This window comes from Chelon labrosus, assembly GCF_963514085.1.
Source record: "Chelon labrosus genome assembly, chromosome: 21".
Classification (NCBI taxonomy): domain Eukaryota; kingdom Metazoa; phylum Chordata; class Actinopteri; order Mugiliformes; family Mugilidae; genus Chelon; species Chelon labrosus.
In genome coordinates this window covers 2,108,602-2,127,429 of record NC_140354.1, presented here as the reverse complement: position 1 = coordinate 2,127,429, position 18,828 = coordinate 2,108,602, and positions in this window count along the sequence as shown.

The window sequence follows — 18,828 nt, the reverse complement described above, 5'->3', positions numbered from 1 at the left end:
AACCATCGAAGCGTGCAGTGTGTTATTTAAAGGAGGTGGTGGAAGAACTTGAAGCATTTAGAGTATTTAAAAATACCAAAGCAACGTACAAAAACTTCATTACAAGCAAAAGACTTGCAGGAAAAATACGTCTTAAGGTTGAAAGAATGAGGTGCAAATCAACCACAACGCACAAAAACATGCTAAACAACCACTTATATATACAAAACGACCATTAAAAGAATGAAGACTTCGACAAAGAGATGCAAACAAGAAAATACAGGTGGAGAACACGTATCATAATAACCTCAAATTGACAAAAAGTGGCAGGAAATGATCAGAATCAGAATACTTTATTAATCCTTCAAGGAAATTGTTTTGTTGCTGTTGCTCCCATAAAGTGGCAGATGCAAGGTGACAAATACAAAAAGAATAAAAAGTAATATAAAAATATATATAAAAAAATAAATAACAAAGCAACCTATATGTATAATGATAATGAGTGATAACCATATTGCAATATATTCATGGAAAATTTAAAGAGAGCCATATCAACCACAAAGAGATCACAGACACAACTCGGATCTTAAAGACTCACAGCAAGCAAAAAAACAGCCCCAGAGTAACCAAAAGAGACGAAAACATGACAAGAAAATACAAAGCAGGCTAATGTATTCACAATGATTGTTATTAAGGTTTTTTTTTACAGAGAAATACAACGATGGCAGAGCTACAGAAAGGTGTATGAACAACAAAGAGATGCAAAATGGCCACGAAGACACAAGAAAATGACCAGAAAGAGACACAAAACAGAAAAAAACTAAATACAAAAGCAACAAAAATAGATGCGAAGCGGCCAATGGACAACGGAAAAGGTACGCCCTGCTATTACAAGGTGTTATTAAAGGTATCTGGAGGCTTTATCCTTTCAAATTGTGAGTAACTGTTCCAACGGCCGTGTTAAAAGGTTTACACAATGCATGACATTAATGTCGGCTTCATAGAGAGGCACAACACCTGCAGCGACACTGAACGTCCACAAAGAAGCGGTTAAAAAATAGACACACAATAAGCAGACATGTGCTGCACTTACATACATTTGAAACATATTGGCGGTGAACCTTTCAGGGTGCATTGTTGTCAACAGCAAACACACACCATCTATCTTTTTGCCATTTCTACATTACATCCATTTATGTATGTCACAAAGTTGTGTTTATTCCTGCAGACTGATTTATTAATTGCATTTTCTGTTCAATTTTCCACATAGCCCTGAATTAGTGAGCGCGGTAATCATATTAATTCAAGCACCAATTGCATTTTCTAACAAAATGTATTTGGTAAAACAGATTATTCGCAATCATTTCTGGGACATGAGTTTAACTGCAAGGCCTAGTTTTCCACAGAGACCTGAAGGGACCTATATTTTCCGCCCCGCTCTGGTCTCTGTGCAGCTGGATGAACGTGTTCTCGACAGCCAATATGTCAAAGAGACAGTTTCTCAACTCAAATCACACATGGAGTAGAAAATCTGTTGGTAGTTGAGTAGCAGAACCTCGCGAGTCATAATGATGGCACAAAAAAAAGAAAAGAAAAGGAGAAAAGAAAAGAAAAACTCCTCCTGAATGTTAATGGGGGTTTTATATGTTTTTCTCCAAAATGTCAGGTTTAATCTGATGTGCCATGTGGCTTTTGCACCGTTATATGAAATAATCTGCAATCTGTGTATCTTTGAACAATGAGGTTAAAATGTCTTCAGAGGCACACAGAGATAAGAAAGGTTTTTCAAACTGGCACTAGGTATTGACTTTCTTACTCATTTCATCATTTTATCTATAAAAACTGTTCAAACTGTAAAAAGAGCCAGTTTTGTCAGTATGGGCTCAAAAAAAAAAAAAACACATAGCAACAGTCAAAAGTGAAGCTTCAGAGAGGTAGTCCACAAACCAGTGGCTGATGTCACTGTGGCTACATCCATCATATATACAGTCAGTGGAGGGAACATGTAGCTGAGGATGAATCATCCTCTAACAGTCTGGGTTGAGATTTGGTTCATCGGAAGACAACTGTATAAAGTTCCTGGTTTTAGCTCCACAAACTGCTGTGACTTTTTATTGCCTCTGTATTACTAAAAGCTAAACGAGCGCTCCGTCCAAACGGCTGATGACAAAGTAACGATAAGCAGTGAAAGACTTTCATGCTGACTAAAAGATCATAGTTTTGTTAAACCGTTTGAACTCCTCTTTGACCAAAATCCATCCAGATCCAAGGCTTCACTTGGTGATAAGCTGTGAGAAACCAAATCTTGAACACTGCCTTGAGGATAAACCTTAAAAGTCCCGTTATGTCAAAATGTTCTAATCTAACATGCCTTGTTGTCACTGCAGATACTCACTCACTGAAAAAGCAGTAAAAAACAATAAAGATGGCATATGTGCATCAAATCTTCATGAGACTGCTGACAATCTGTGTAAATTACTTTTCAGTGTTTGTGAGGAAAAAGAGAAGACCCTTATTCTCAGGCTGCTTTGTTGCTCAGGCTGATTGACGACGCGGTCTCATGAAACAGATGTGTCGTCAACATTTCCCTTTCATTTGCATGGATTGAGGCACGCTGCTGCCAGTGCTCAATAAATCAATAAATTGTTATCTGCCCAAGTAGCTCTGATTCTGACACACCATTATCACCTCTGCTATGCTTTCAGAAGCGGGCTGTTGTCAGCTCTAAAGGATTTCTCTCCTCCAAGGCTACAAATGAGGCCTTTGCTGTCGTTAAAATGGCCATGACAACAGGGGCGATCGGCCCATCTGTTGCTAGAACAGAGTGTGTGTGTGTGTGCACGCGCATGCGTGTGTGTGGCCAACCAGATGAAGATTCACGCACATTTCACATACACTTCAAATGAGTGAAAGGAAACCATGAAATGTGTCCTCTGCAGGAAATTTACAGAAATGTGTGACCAGTATAAAAATGTATTTAGTGGGTGGACATCTTTAAGCGCACAAAGAGAAACTGACCACATTAAAGGAAACACACTATAAATCTTGAAATGCAGTAAAAACACATAAAAGAATAGAAGAAAATGACAACAATACAAATGTCTAAACCCTTGGATTTGAAGGATGTTACAAAGAGTCAAAGCCACAGCTATGGCAATATACAGGGTTGCTGTTTCTATCGAGGGTGATGCCGTTTTAACACAAGATTGTAGCCATTCTGGTTTTGCATATGTGGCCACTCTATCTATTTATACATCTGATCCAAAATTTCTGGATTTATAAGGATTCTTCTGCCCTCACAACAGTCATGTTGCTCAGTTAACGGCTCTCATCATCTAGAGTTTTCCTCTTCTAATTTACAACTGACCCTAGAACATCTAGGTTTGCCTTTCATGACTCAACAGAGGATGGCCTACAATTAACAAGTAAAAAACAAGAGGAAGTTGGGTTCTGTTTGAGCTGGTTTCAATTTCCTCCTGCTGCCAGAGAGCATCGGATTGTGCGACAACTCTGGTTTTATAAATCAAAATGAGAGTTTGTTCTAATGCTAGCTGTGTGTTGGCTGAGGTTCCTGTAGCAGTATCTTTCCTGTCATATCCGGTCCACTAGTAGACAAAAAGTTCCATGTTAATTCAATCAGCATGATGTGAGACGACTCCTAGCGGGGGTTTTGGTTCAGTCAGTGCAGAAGAAGTCGTCCGGTAAAGCAACTGCAGCTTGTCGCTGTCTTTGGCAACCAGTGTCAATAAAGAGCTGCCTCCCGGGGTTGTGGAGATTTTACAGTCTGTAACTGCATTTATTCACCGTGCAGTGGGCTCAGTGACAGAAGCCGTGGGGTATAATCACAGCATGTCATGGACAAATACAGACTGGGTATTGTTCTGTTTAGGGGCAGCAGGCATTATACAAACTTGAATATAAAATGAAGCAAACAAGACATTTCCTTCAGGAGAAGGTGGGGACCAAAAACAGAGCTAAACATATATAATAATATGTATAAACTGAAACATATCATAGAAGACATCTTGATGTTTAGTAGTATGAAAAATGGTAGAAGTACTTAGTTCAGACAGGCCCAGAGTCAAGATCAGCTCACAAGCCCAGCACATCAGCTGATAGTTAATCAATAAACCAGCTGACCACTCAGCTGAAGCGTCATTGGAAAATCCCATTCAGGGCGCCTAGGTTTAGGTTAATTTCGCCTGCCTTCCCTAGCTGTTTCTTAGCAAAACGCTTTGCAACCCACCTCTCACCCAACTCCTACTCAGACTGTGTCTGTCTATCCAGGTCAATACTGTTCTATACTGGAGTCTTTGCTGCTGCTGCTGCTGCTGCTGCTGCTCTCCCTGTCTTGAGCTATTTCACGTAGGCAAGGAAGGTTCCAGAACAGAAATATTTGGGGTTTTTTTTACTGAAAATTCTGTGCGTTTATTTGACTAAAGTGGTCCCCGCCAAAATGTGTTAATAGTGGCTCAGTTCCATCAAGTAAACCAGCTATGACAAGCCAAAAAGGTCATTCTGTTATATCATCATTCAACACCAACAACAAGACATTAAAATGACTCAGTGTTGACACAAAAGTCTGCTGGTGGATTTACATAGTGTGTGAAAAACAAAAGAAGACCAATGGCAATGGCTGGACAGGTTGGAAAATTACTTCCAATTACTTGTAACATGTAAAAAAGAATAGTAGAAAGCAAAATTTGAATTTAGGTTATTGCAAGAATGTATCTGCTGGAATTAATTTACAACGAGCAAAAATAAATTCACTTAACAAAGATATTAAATGTTTGTGAGTGCTACAACATTCCCATGTTTACCTCTATGGAGACTTTGACTAGTGATGGGAAGTTGTCTCTCTTCAAAGAGTCGGCTCTTTTGACTCCCCTAGAGTCTTCAAAATGGCTCCCAAATGGCTCTTCATTTTGTTTCACTCAGAGCCTTCTATTTTATCCTAATTTAGCAATTCTGAATTGTTTGTGTGTTGGTAAAGCAATTTTTTATTAGCTACTTTCATTAAAGCCTTATTTTTAGGCATTTTGGTTTTGTAAAAAAAAAATAAAAAATATACAAGTACTGTTGTTTAGCATTTTAATGAAAGCATTAAATGGACAACTGAAACGCAGCTAATAAATCAAATAAATACAGGCCAAAGCCTTAACATTATGACACTTTAGATAAAAGTCTTTAGTGCAGGTTGATATTCAGAAATACCAGATGTTCTCAAACAACACATCACTGACTTTGACAATAGGCTTTTATTAGCTTTGCAGTTTATATTTTCAAGGTGCAACATGCATTTCTCAGGGATGAGGGTGTCAGCTGGCTCTGCAAAGTCATGGTTACCTATCTGCCTGTTTAGTCACAAATAGATAGCATTAATGCAGCATTTGTATCATATTCTCGTTATCATATAGTTTACCACCCATGTGTTGAGTGGGAGAGGCGCAGTGCCTCTGGGAATGGACTCCTACGGCGTCAGAAAGGTCACGAACACTGCCTACGTCCTTCCTGCCCGATTCCTCGTTACGAATAACATCGCTATTAATGACACCATGTTCCTTAAAGCAGATAAAGAAAGCAGCTCCGGGGTAAAACAAAAAAAGTCAATGAAACTGTCAAGCTGAAACATCTTCTGAATGCCTTTTTTTAATGAGGATGTCAGATTCTTTGTATCCACCTTGAGTTCATTACAGGATGTAATATTTGTGTAATTAAATCTGCATGCTCGAAATAGATTTGATTGGCATGCCGGGTGGATGTGGGGGAATAATAAATTTCATACCAGCTGTTGAGGAGTCATCCGTTAGAAGCCACTCCCCCCTATATATAAAGCCTCATGCATCAGAGTGGGATACGATCCTTGACTAAGCAATTGATAAATAGTTCTGCCAAGACCTTGATGAGTCAAATGTGAATGATGAGATGAGGGCAAATGTGGTGGCAAAACAAAAACAGGATCCTAATGCTAACATCTCAGCTCTCTGCCTTTTAACTGTCTAATGGGCTTCAAGGCCGTGACAATCTCTGGGCTGTGTTTCACTCGTAAATAGAGTTTCTTGCTGTAAAGTACATTTATTCAAGTAAACCACAAACCTAAATTGAAAGTGTTCTGAGTGGTTACACCCCCCCAAAAACACACAACTGCCAACACACAATATTTTTTACATGGCTGTCATTTTGCACTCACTCATCTGTAGACATTTGGTCAATATTCATTAATCATTACAGGTAGAGGTACAGTATTAAGATATGTTATTCCTAAGACCCGTTGGCCACCGCATTTAAGACTGATAGAATTGTTTTATGCATCATTTTTCCTACTAAAACATATTCAGTACCTGCCCACAGAGGTCATCTAAACAGGAGGTTGCCTTCTCTAAGTGTCTCCCAGTGGATTCTACAATCACAAAATGGGCATCTGTCTTTAGGCAGGATAAAAAAAAAAGAAAAAAAAGAAGCAAATCGAAATGGAAAAGTTCTGCATCTGTATTCCCATTTAATAAAAAACATTTTCTGCAATGTTTTAAGAAAAAACTAATTGGTGTGTTCTTGCAGCACAAACTCACCCACACAGAGAACATTCTATGGACACATTTATCGCTCTCTCACCTCTTTTAACACAAGCCCATCTTTGTTTGTCTGCTGTTTTTGATTTGCTCATTCATTGTTATCCTATTAATTCAGAGGATTAAAAAAAAACAAAAAAACAAAAAAACAGACAAAGGGCTTTAATGTTCAACCACAAACACTTCAACCCAAGGCATCTAAGCAGTGTATCTCCCACATTTCTCATTTTGTTCAGTGTTACCTGTTTGGCCATTATACATTTCTATTTTTGTTGTGCATCGTTTTTGGGACATATTAGAGACAAAAGTGTCCAGATTGGGATTTTTTATGTGTTCAAGTTTAAATGTCAATTTAAACCAAATTGGACAACACTGTTAAAATCAAGGTTTTGGAAACACTGCACGGAAACAGCACTGTCTAAGATATGAGCTATGCAAACAGGAATTTGCAAGAATAGTGTTAAAGGCAAGAACACTTCTGTAAATGAAGGGTACATTGTATTTTTTTTTTAAATTTATATCTAAACCAACTGAACCCGCACTTATTATATTACAAATGTACATCATCATTAAACTGTGTGGTGCTTCACACAATGGTACTTCAGATGATCTTCTACTGTTAACTAGATATAGGAATGTAACTTTTTGTCTGTTGGTTCTGTTAGGAGACATAGAATTGATTATGTACTGTTAGGTTACATTAAATATTTCAAAGGAGCCCCTGCTGATTAATTCATCTTTTACCAGGTGGAAACTAGCTAGTATTTTGGATCTAATGTAGCTAACTTTGCTCATGACACTATACAATTAAGCTCTTCGTTCATAACTTTGTTCACAACACAATTCGCAAAACAAATTTTCGGAGTCAAGCAGAGTACACAAATCAATGATGGGAGTAACTGCAAAAAGTCCTAAACGGGTACACTTGAGCTGGTAGACTTTAGTTTGACTTCAGCAAAATATCTAATTTTGAGTCTTCAACAGGATATGTCTATTCACTGTTTAAGAGGAGGTTCATTCAAATATCAATTTAACTCATGTTTGTAGTTAAGGAACAGGCCACACCTCACACAGCTGTTCCATTTGACCAAACTGCTCAATCTAAAGTGTCCCAGTGGGGATTGCACACTCATCAGACAGACTTTACGGACCTAGATTAAAACCATCTTTATGACTAGAAAAGCTGTAAAAAGCTCAAACAGATGGATTCACAGCCAGTCTGTTTAACTCAAAAAAACAATAGATAAAAAACCTACAACCCATGTCCAACATCAAATGTTGACATCTTCTGCAGTGAAAATTCTGACATAAACCCACGTAGCAGCTGTATGTCACACTCCACAGAGTGTGATGTAGATCAACTCGCATTCTCAAGGACAGTATGTTAGTAAAATACAATCTTTTTAGTCATACTTGCAGTCTGGCTCTGTAGTCAATGTTGTGTTTGTTTACCAGTTCTCCTCATAGGGAAATATCTCATCAACTGGCATGCCTGACATGACTTTGGTTCAGGATGACTAAGCACATATGCTGTATAAATAATCAACATGTAGAGACATGAATGTGAATGTAAATTTAATTTTAGTTAGTTATTAGATGCTATGGAAATAGGATGTGACATCATGACGACTACAAGGTGCCATATCATCTGCTCCGTGAAGTAGCCCTGTAGGACCGTGAGAGGTGGAAAAAAATGTAAATAAGTACAGGGTACAAGCCAACGTTTCTTTGTAACTATTAGAGGTAGAGCAGAGCACAATATCAATTAAACGAAAATGCGAGTGAGTCTGAAGGAAGTGTGGGCGGGTCACTGATAATGTAGCTCCGCATGGCTCCACTGACCGTACTGCGCAGACTCTGGTTCCAAACTCGCAAGATGGCGGCGCCCATATCCCTGTGAAACTAGCGTCAGTGTGGTCAATGCAAGGAAGTGGGGACGTGGTGTACATATTTATATACAGTCTATGGTGAAAACACATAAAGATGCATTACCACTGATAGTCACTAGGTGCTAACTTTCAAAAAGCTCTGGTTCCAACCTTTCTCATTAAAATACAAGGTCAGTATTTCGTTCCTCAAGTCATTAAAATGCTATTAGTTAGTTATATTCACTTTTTGTGATCATTGCGGCTCCTAAAAAACCAAGACATCCCTGTGATAATGTCAGTCTTTTATACACTTTTATCTTTGGTGTACCATTTACTGTTTAATTGTAGAAATTGTCTATCAAAGACCAACTTTCAAGGTTACTTAAGAGGTTTCATGGTAGCAGCTTTGAATCTCAACAGGGGTCTGGGTTCATTCATCCCTTGTCTTATGGACCCACCACATATTTCTGATGCTCTAATAATGAAGTGGGCATTTCCAACAATCATGCAGTAAGGAAGGAGATTGGGCTTGAATGAATAAATCCCACAATACAGTGTATTATGCACAGATATACAGTTTTAGTTATATCATTTGTTTCCCCCAGTCTGTCAGTGATCTTCTCCACACATGAGAACAAAATCAGAACTCCATCTCGTGTGTTTGCCTATTCAGGTGTGGCGGCTGCTTGTGCTCAGTGCTTATCACCTGTTTCTCTAAATGAAAAAGTAAAGCCGTTTCCCGCGCTCCTTTTATCCGCTTTGACGGGAACCGGCTGCTATGCCGATTAGATAAGTGCTCTCTTTTCAGGCTGTCACCTTCACAGCGCCGCTTCTTAGTTTAATTTAATTCCCTTCTTCATGTTAATTTTTCTTTGGAAGGGCCCTTTGCTCCCATTGGCGACTCATAGGGGTTCAAAATGTCAGGAACACGAATGGAGTTCAGCAAAAAAAAGCAAGATCAAGTGAAAGCACTTACTGTGTATCTGTTAATTGGATTTTGGTGCATACATCAGTATCTATTTATGTCGCCTGTATCTGTTGATCTTGTATCAGATATGCACACTTCAGTATCACTACTTTTGTAGGATCTTTAGAAACTCCATTTAATTTGCATAAATAGTTTCACAAGTTAAAAAATGCTGCACACATTCTTGTCTTAAAGTAATGATTGCTGTATAAATGAGCTGCACAGTATTGGCACCATTGGCAGTTGTCTGCAGACCCCGATCCCTTTTGTAGCGTCCTAGAGTGTTTACAGCCAGGTCTGTGCATTCATTATTTTCAGTTGTGGCCAAAATGATGCACAGACGATTATGTGTGTTTCTCTCTCATTCACACCGCAGCATGAGAGGCGACCCAAAGAGTCCTTCTTATTGAGAAAGGAGTCAAAGGAGCACGTTCGTCCTTTTATGCTCCTATTGCCATGACTCGATTAGCAATGCAAGAGCGAAATAATTACCCTTCTGCGATCTGCCAGAAAACAGATCAAACATCATGAGGTGTATCTTTCATATGAAAAGCAATAAACCTCTCAGTGCCATGCTGTATTAAACGTCTCAGCTGAAGCTTCTGCAGCATAACCAGAAGTTCTTCTGGTGGCCACTAAATGCTAAACCTCCATTAATCTCAGATTTCACTTCAGAGAACAACTCAGATATTTTTCTCAATATGACAACTCGCAAGTATAATGTTTTGCATTGAGAATGTTACTTTTAAATGTTTTGTTCCAGATATGTAAAAAAAAAAGAACATTATGCAATAAGGAACAATAGGGAAATGGTTTATCAGAGGTTGGAGACAATACTAAATACTAAATAAAATATATGTAAATACAACATAAATAAAACATTTAATAAAACAAATCTTATAAATACTTTCTCTTTCCTGTCAGTTTCTTTATTTTGTACTAAAAATAAAAATTTATGTCATTCTTTTCTCCTGTAACGATGGTTTTGCCATTGTCTCCTGATTATTTTATTTTTCCTTGTAACGTCCAACTCTGCATATCATTTTAGCTTTTATAATTTTAGATTAGTGTATTTTTATTTAACCTCTGGTTAAAGCCCAGTTTACATTTTGTCTAACACAGTTTCATAGCTGTTAAACATATACAAATTTGAATCATCGGATAGATTCAAATTTCAAACAGTTTATGTCACAACATTTGCTACCTCTGTCTGCCCTTGTGATTGAGCAGACAGTCTCATCACAAACGTCAGAAAGATAATGGCTTTAATTTGATGTCCAAACCGAGGACAAGTGGCTCTGAGAGGTGCTCACATCCTGACCCTGAGCAGGTATGTTCACACAATGAAAGTTGAGACTGAGAGAGACAATGAGAGTTTGGAGCAAAAAACGGTTGGCACTGCAGCAGCAAATAAAAATGAATATCTAATAACATTCAGTTTTTCACGTGTGCATGTATGAAAGAGCTGCATTAGCGAGCAATTGTGTATTAAGTGAACTCGGTGGCTGCCTTCCAATCTGTCATGTGGTGACATTTGTGTCCTTAAGGCTCTACAGAGCGCTCGACGCTCTGTAATTGCAGCACTGCATATGAATTTATGCTCACTCCCTTAGTGGGGGCAAAGGCAAGAATTATACACCAATAAGCCACAACATTAAAACCACTGACAGGAGAAGTAAATAACATTAAACATCTTGTGACAATTCAGTGTTCTGCTGGGAAACTTTTGGACCTGGCATTCATGTGGATGTTACTTAGACATGTAGCACCCACCTAGACCAGACCAGACACCCCCACCCCATAGCAATGACACTCCTTGATGGCAGCAGCCATCCCCAGCAGGATGCAGCCTGACACAGACACACACACAAAAATGGTTTAGGAACAACTCAAAAAACATGAAGAACAGCACAAGGTGTTGACTAAATTCACTAGATCCCAAACTGATCAAGTATCTGTGGGGCCCCTCCCCTCAAAGGCCCCCACTAACAACATTCTGTTGCCAGACACCACGGGACAGCCTCAGAAGGCCGTTCTCTGATGAGTCACAACTGTTTTGGAGCCACAAGGGAGACCTACACAATATTAGGAAGGTGGTCATAATGTTACGCCTGATTGGTGTACACAGAGGTATTACACAATGTATACTTGTTTGAGAATAGTGAAATAATGTAAAAATAAAAAGAACTCTGTGCTCATAACAATTTGCTGAAAAATACTGTCAAATATTTTATTCTACGAAAGAAAGAGGTAAGCCGCTGTTAATTAGCCACCACGTTTAATTATTCAAGCCTCAATATTATGTTTGTCATTTTGACGTGGGAGTGACTCAGAATACTATAATACCCATGAGCCTCGGACCCTACTAGCTTTAATAAAACCTCTGTTTCATTGTGCCCCCTCCCCCTCGAACTTCAGGCATGAGTTCACTCTTAAAGACATATTCATGGTTTATTTAAACTTCAGACCCAGTACCCATTTACGTGGGATTTATTTGTTGCCTTTTGTGTTGGTTCATGGCTGTCCATAAAAAGACATGTTTTGTTTTATGAATACAGAATGAAGAATTAGGAGGAATGATATTGCTGCAAGTTGGTCAACTGAGGTACTAAGACTGAGAAGACATTTCCAGCTGCAAGGTTTGGACTCACACACTGAGACAACTGTTAAGATCAAGGTCTTCTAGAGTTGTAGAAGAATTTATAAGACATTTTTTTGTTTTTTTGTTTTTTTGTTTTTTATGGCTGAGTAGTGACAATTCGTGAAAACTGCAGTGCAGTAGTCAACTTTAGGTGAAAATTAGCCTTTGTGAATATTGCACACCAAACTGTTGAAGGTGAAGGCCAAAACAAAAAGAGACATATTCATCATCGTTATCAAATGGCAGTTAATAGTTTACCTGACGTGAAAAGAATTAGATTTGAAAATGTAAACGTGTATTTAAAAGTGTGTTTACTGAGGACTGTAGGTACTCTGCCGCCTACACTGACACAAAAACAGCGAGCTCAGAACAGTCGTCATTTGGTTCAGAAATATTCCTGATGATCTTGACATAGTTACCTCTAAAGCTACTGAGGTGCTGCACAAATCAAAATGAGAGATTTGAAGAGCTGTTCTGGAGGCACTGAGCAGCACCCTCTGGAAGAGAATCTTTTTCAGCCTCCAACAGAGTGAAAGGGGAATTTATTGCTAAGAGTCTATGAAAAAGTTTATTTCTGTTTGAATACAGTGAAACCTTCAGTCTGCGAAACAACACTCCTGGCTCGAAATTCTTCTGGAAACTGATAAAAGACTGTGAGTCACATTGCTTTTGCAGATGGATGTTTTGTGATCGTCACAAAACTACACTGATTGATTTGTTTATCTTCCAATCTTGAGTACTGAATGACTATGTTTACTACATAAAGACATTTGTCAGAAGAACAGGAACTGCTCTTCAGGTAACAAATAACCTCAAACTGTCAAATGCAATATCAGTAAGGTCACAACAGATTACTTTTTTATAGTTGTTTTTCCAGTAGTACAGCCAACTTAAGCAATCATACAGTGAAGCTAACCTTTGATCCAACCTATAGGTGCCAAAGAACAGCTAGTTATGAGACTGAGGTAAAGTCCATGGAAACGTTTCACCATTTATATACTCTAGTGAGGAGCCAGAAAATACAGTAACACTCCAAGCAGCACCAACAGACAACTTGATGCCTTATATACCATCCCTGCTCCAGGTGAGACTATGGGACTCCATCCCTGACATGACAAGCATGGACACAAAAAGGAAACCTGTAGTTGGCGATGATGAAACTGCAAAAGCCAATGGGCTGAATGATTTTTATCTGTGTTATGATAACCAGGGAGAATGCAGGAACATTTTAGAAGGTATTAATTGTAATTTGCATGAGGACAGAATTTTAGTCAACCCACAATCAGTCACTCGGGTGAAATTTTCAGACCACACTGTAATACTTAGGCTGCTAAAACCTAATAGCAGCTTAAGCAGCCCCAGATCTGGAGTGGACAGGTTTGTGATCTGGTGTGACGCTCACCAACTGCAGATTAATACAGATAAAATAGTGGAGATGCTGGTAGACCCCAGGTCAATCAGGGGGCCGCAGCTTGGCAGCCATATATGGACGTAACACTGAGCAGGTCAATTCATACAAATATCTGGGGGCTTCATATCGATGATGACTTAAGCTGGCACACGCAAGTAAAGTGTCTGTGCCCTAATCCACCAATGCATGCATTTTCTCAGTCGACTCAGAGTGTTTGGCGTGTGTAGGAATATTATGTTGATTTTCTGCAGAACAACTACTGAGTCTGTGTTAGGGTACGGTATTACCTGCTGGTTCAGCAACTTAACTGTTAAATCAAAAACACACATACTGTATCTGATAAAAACGGCAGGAAAAATCACTGGTATGGCCGCACCTGTAGCTCCCCAAGACCTGTTTGAACAAACCCTCAGACTTGCAGCAAATATTCTATCTGATACATCTCATGTAGTGCACTCTGAATATGTTTTACTCAACTCAGGAAGGAGGTACAGAGTTCCTCTTATGTAAACACAACAGATACAAACACTCTTTCATCCCACTGTCAGTGAAGCTCATTAATGAGCAGGTTGCTCAGGATGGACAGAAACGAGAGTCTGAGGTTAGGTGATGCCAAATTTGCACTGATCTGCTGGAATGCACTCTGTACCTGATCCCATTGATTATGTATTTTTATCTATTATGTAATTGTGCCTTTCTTTTTATTTATTCTGGATGCATGAGTGGAATATGTTGAATGTGTTGTCTGTGCAGCAGACCCCTCTGCCCAAGACAAATTTCTCCCAAGGGACACAAATAAAGACACCTTGACCTTGATTAACAGGAAGGGTCTATTTACAGGGGGACAACATCTAATGAAACACTCACGGCTCACATCAACCCCACACCATATAAAGCAAAACACAAACATTAAGTATTTACATTAATACATATGTGTACCCATCAATATGTCAGTAGTATGAATATTCAAAGCAAATACATAAATCAGCACTAGTTCTGATTCTATTGCCCCCCCCCCCCCCCCCTCCATCTTGTGACAATGGTTGAGTTTTAATGCAGGTGATCAGCCATGCCTAATTCTTATCTAAACCTGAAATACCAAACAATACTGATAAAGGTTTCTTTTCCAGTCAGGCAGGATGGCCAGTCCCCCTCTGCTTCCTCAGTCACTAAACGTGTATTTAGCTCTCTTCTTTTTTCATCATCTCCTTCCGCTTCAGCCACAGCTAGTGATCGCTTCCTTCGACGACCCTGGCGAGCTCCTTGATGGTCTTGCGTTGGGCTTTTCCTCTCATTCCAACCTCCTTTAGTAGCCTTGTGGTGGAACTGGCTACTAAGCCCCTGCAGCCCACCTCCACTGGACGCACCTTAACATTCCCGGCCCGGTCCTCTGCTTCAGCTGCTAAGTCGGCATACCACAGCTTTTTTGTTCCGTATGCCTCATCAATGGCTTCTTCCCAAGGGACTGTCAGCTAGACACACCGGAAGGATTTTGACCAGAGGACCAGGTCTGGGCGCGGGTTGGTCACTGCTATTTCGGGTGGGAAGGTGAGTCTCTGGTTCAGGTCTACACCCATTTCCCAATTCCAGGCTGCGTTCAGTGGGCTTGAGTCTGGTGGTGTGTTGCTTCACCATTTCACAAAAAGTATACTGCTCTGTGGTTAAAATGTTGTGCATAGGAATAAATGTAGTTTGACGGTTAGCTAAAACCCATTTCTTACTAAAACATATCAAATATCTACTTAGAACCATGAATATATGCTTTTTAACTATTTACATCTTGCTCCCATAAAATGTGGCCAGTGAGATTTCAGGCATTTTGAAAGTGCAGATCTCCATGTTACACCTCAGCCAATGATATACCAGTTGAAAGGCCAGGATGTCCCCAGTACGGCATAACAGGTTTCAGGTCTCTAGGTTATAGAGCTTTTTACATATCCGTTAGAGACTCATGTCCTCTACAGAGGACAAAAATTAACTACTGGGTCCCAGCAGGCTAGAGGATAAGTGTTGAATGAATGAATGTGCATAGACCTATTAGCATACTGTGTCAACCTTGTGCTTGTTCTCTTCTCTGCTGTTCTCTTCTCTTTTTTCTGTCTGTACCCGGCTGGCCTTAGGCAGATGAGCCTCCATATGAGCTGGGTTCTGCTCAAGGTTTCTTCCTGTTAAAAGTGAGTTTTTCCTTGCCGCCGTCGCCTTCAGGCTTGCTCTGGGAGTTTCAGGCCGGGTTTTGTAAAGCGTCTTGAGACAATTTGTATTGTTATTGAGTTGACGCTAAATAAATAAAATTGAACTGAAAATTGAATATAAATTAATTGAACCTCTAGTCTCCATTACAGGCAGATGCATACATTTGATGTTGTGACAATGCTATGGTAAAAGTTGGGTTAAGTTTCACCGCCAATTACAACCTGTTTAGGTTTAAAGAAAATCGTGGCTTGGTTAAAAACAAACACTTGATGTCAGGTTTCTTTAAAAACAAAGTTACTGTAATTTCTTATGTTTTAGCAGGAAACAGTTAACTGTTGTCCAATATTTTTTGTCGCCCCATCCATTCAGCACGACTCCCCAACACTTGATCACTTTGCTTACTTTGTCCACCAGAAGGTGCTGTTACCTATGTCATTTTTTTAATGGGAGCATAGTCTTGAGTTTTTAGCTGACATTTTGAAAACAGTTCATTCACCAATTTATTTTCTGTAACTGCTTGAAAACAGCGATGATATTTTATTAATTTTTTTGTCAAACTATAAATGAGATGATATAGCTTTAGCTGTGCCAGCAGCATGGCTCCACACACAGAAATATCTCTTTGTTCCAGAGTTAAATATCTCAAAATAATTGTCGTCATAACATTTTACAGACATTCATTTTTCCCAAATGACTAGTCCCTATGAATTCTTTTGTCTAGAGGAATTTTCCTCAAATGCAATCAACAGAGCGTCAAAGTATTCACGTGTGGAGATTCTCGGTTTACTAAATAGACTGACATAACATTTCTAAAACATTTGTGGTTTCCAGATGTGTGCTAGCAGCTTGATAGATGAATCTAGGATCCCCTGAAATTAGCTTATTCTTAAATGCAGTCACGTGTGTTTTTATTGCTCTATTTATAGGTTTCACTTCTGTTTCTAAAATGATTCCTAGAAATTCCTGGCTATTTTTATTTGAGCGCTGTCAGCCACATGTGATCCACGCCATCTGATGATGTAGATTCACTGGTTTTGGACTCATTCCCCTATAAATGTATTCGAAGTGAATCATGTTTATTTCGTAAAAATGTAGTAGTCAGAAGTAGTCATAGACAAAAGGGTCAACTAATGCCAACTGCACCTGATGGTTTGCACAAGTGATAACCCCAAATATACAGATTCTGTGTTTTCTTGCCTTTTTTGGAATTATTTAATTCCGTTTTTATTCATGAAATGTTTTATATATATAACATGAACTGAAACATATCCAGTGTTGTCAATAATCCAACACAGGGGACTTCTGAAGTGCTGCTGTGAAAACACATGCTCTTAGATAAATCACCTGAACAGCTGAAGAGAGTCCCAGCTGTGGGTTTAATCACTCTGTGCACAAGTGCTCCTCCAGGACTGCACCAGGTTAGATGCTGGTATTCCCACCAGTAGGTAACCAGGCATCACCTCAGCAACATATGTTCACCCTGCTTCACTTCCCTGGAGCGTGTTTTGGAAAAAGCCCTGCTTTGGATCCAGTCATATTAAAGGTCTTTGAGTTTGACAAGATATATGTTAAATCCTTCCCGTCTGACAATTGATTTGCAGGCTTAAGAAAATGAAATGTGTGCATTGTGTCCATTCAAACCTACCTCTGTGACCGGCAGTAGACAGTTACCGCACAAAAAAGAAGCTCACACTGATATTAGTTCAAACTGTAAAAGTGTTGTTTGCAGATGATAATTAAGAGGAAGTGAGGCTGCCAAAGTCTATTCTAATTTTTAGTTCGTGGACAGACAATCGTGTTCCCCAGAAGATTAGTACTAATGAATTTACTACATCCTGCCTCTTAAAGGGGAACTACTGTTTTTCACAACCTGGACCTTATTTCTGGCATAAAATACGATTGTTTACTCACCCATATAACTTTTGTGTAATTTGTAGTTGTTCGGGAGATATTTCGTTCTGCGTATATCCATACACTGGGAGTGACTGGGGCACCGAAACGCAGCCTCTAAATAACGCATTACCTGCCGCGAAACTCATTCATTTCACCAATATTTTGTTATCGTACGCTAGTGCTATTCCCCGTCCAGAGTTACCTGTTATCATCATGTCTTCTGACCTGGATGATGTCATTTCCGAGCGCCGCACGCACTCGCGACGGTCGGCTCGTTTACCTGTAATTTGCTACTGCTAGTTTTTTGCAACATGGCTGAATATTTGTCTGATTCTGAGGTTGTGGATGAACCATAACGGTACGATAACAAAATATTGGTGAAATGAACGAGTTTCGCAGCAGATAATGCGTTATTTAGAGACTGCGTTATGGTGGCCCAGTCACTCCCACTATACTGCTATACGCACATCTAAATATCTCCTGAACGACTACAAACTACACAAAAGTTCTATGGGTGCTCGTATTTTATGTCAGAAATACAGTCCAGGTTGTAAAAACAGTAGTTCCCCTTTAAAGCACATGCTCAGTGATATTTTGTACTAAATGTACTAAATATTCATAGTTCCACTGCCATCTATCCTAGCATTTTTATTGAAGCCCCGACTGTTCCTCTGCAGCCATGAAATTAACATTTGTCACTACAGTATTGGATGCATTGTCACCTTTGAGACATACATGTTCCCCTCGGGATGAATGGTGCCATGAGCAGTCCAAAATAGTTTTTCTCAACAAGCGCTAACTGTTATTAAACTTAATTTAAAGCTAATAAACTATATTGGAATGTATTAGCTCAGCATATTTAAGTTAAATACTAACACTGGCATGCAGCATGCTCACAATACCATGTTCTGCAGCTTTGGTTAGTGCCTCTTTTTCACTGAACCATCCTTTAAGAGTCTATGAATATGCAAATATTTTCCATTTATACATGTACATGTTTATACAGGTACTGCATGTGATATGGTCACATGACACATTACATGCCATGTTTTATATCTTAAGAATCTAAAAAAAAGAGAGATTATCAGTTCATTAAAACTGTTGATTTTGTCTATTGTTGTAAGTATTGTGATGTTAGAGATATATTGTTCACTGCTCGGATTGTGTATTTTATATTTAACGCTACTGTAGCTCGGATTCTTCACCGTTATGTTCCATCACTGTGAACGTGAACATGAATCCTGTCACCTCTGCTATATCTGCACAGTGTCTACACTACCCTGCTGGAAATAGATCTTCGTTTCTTA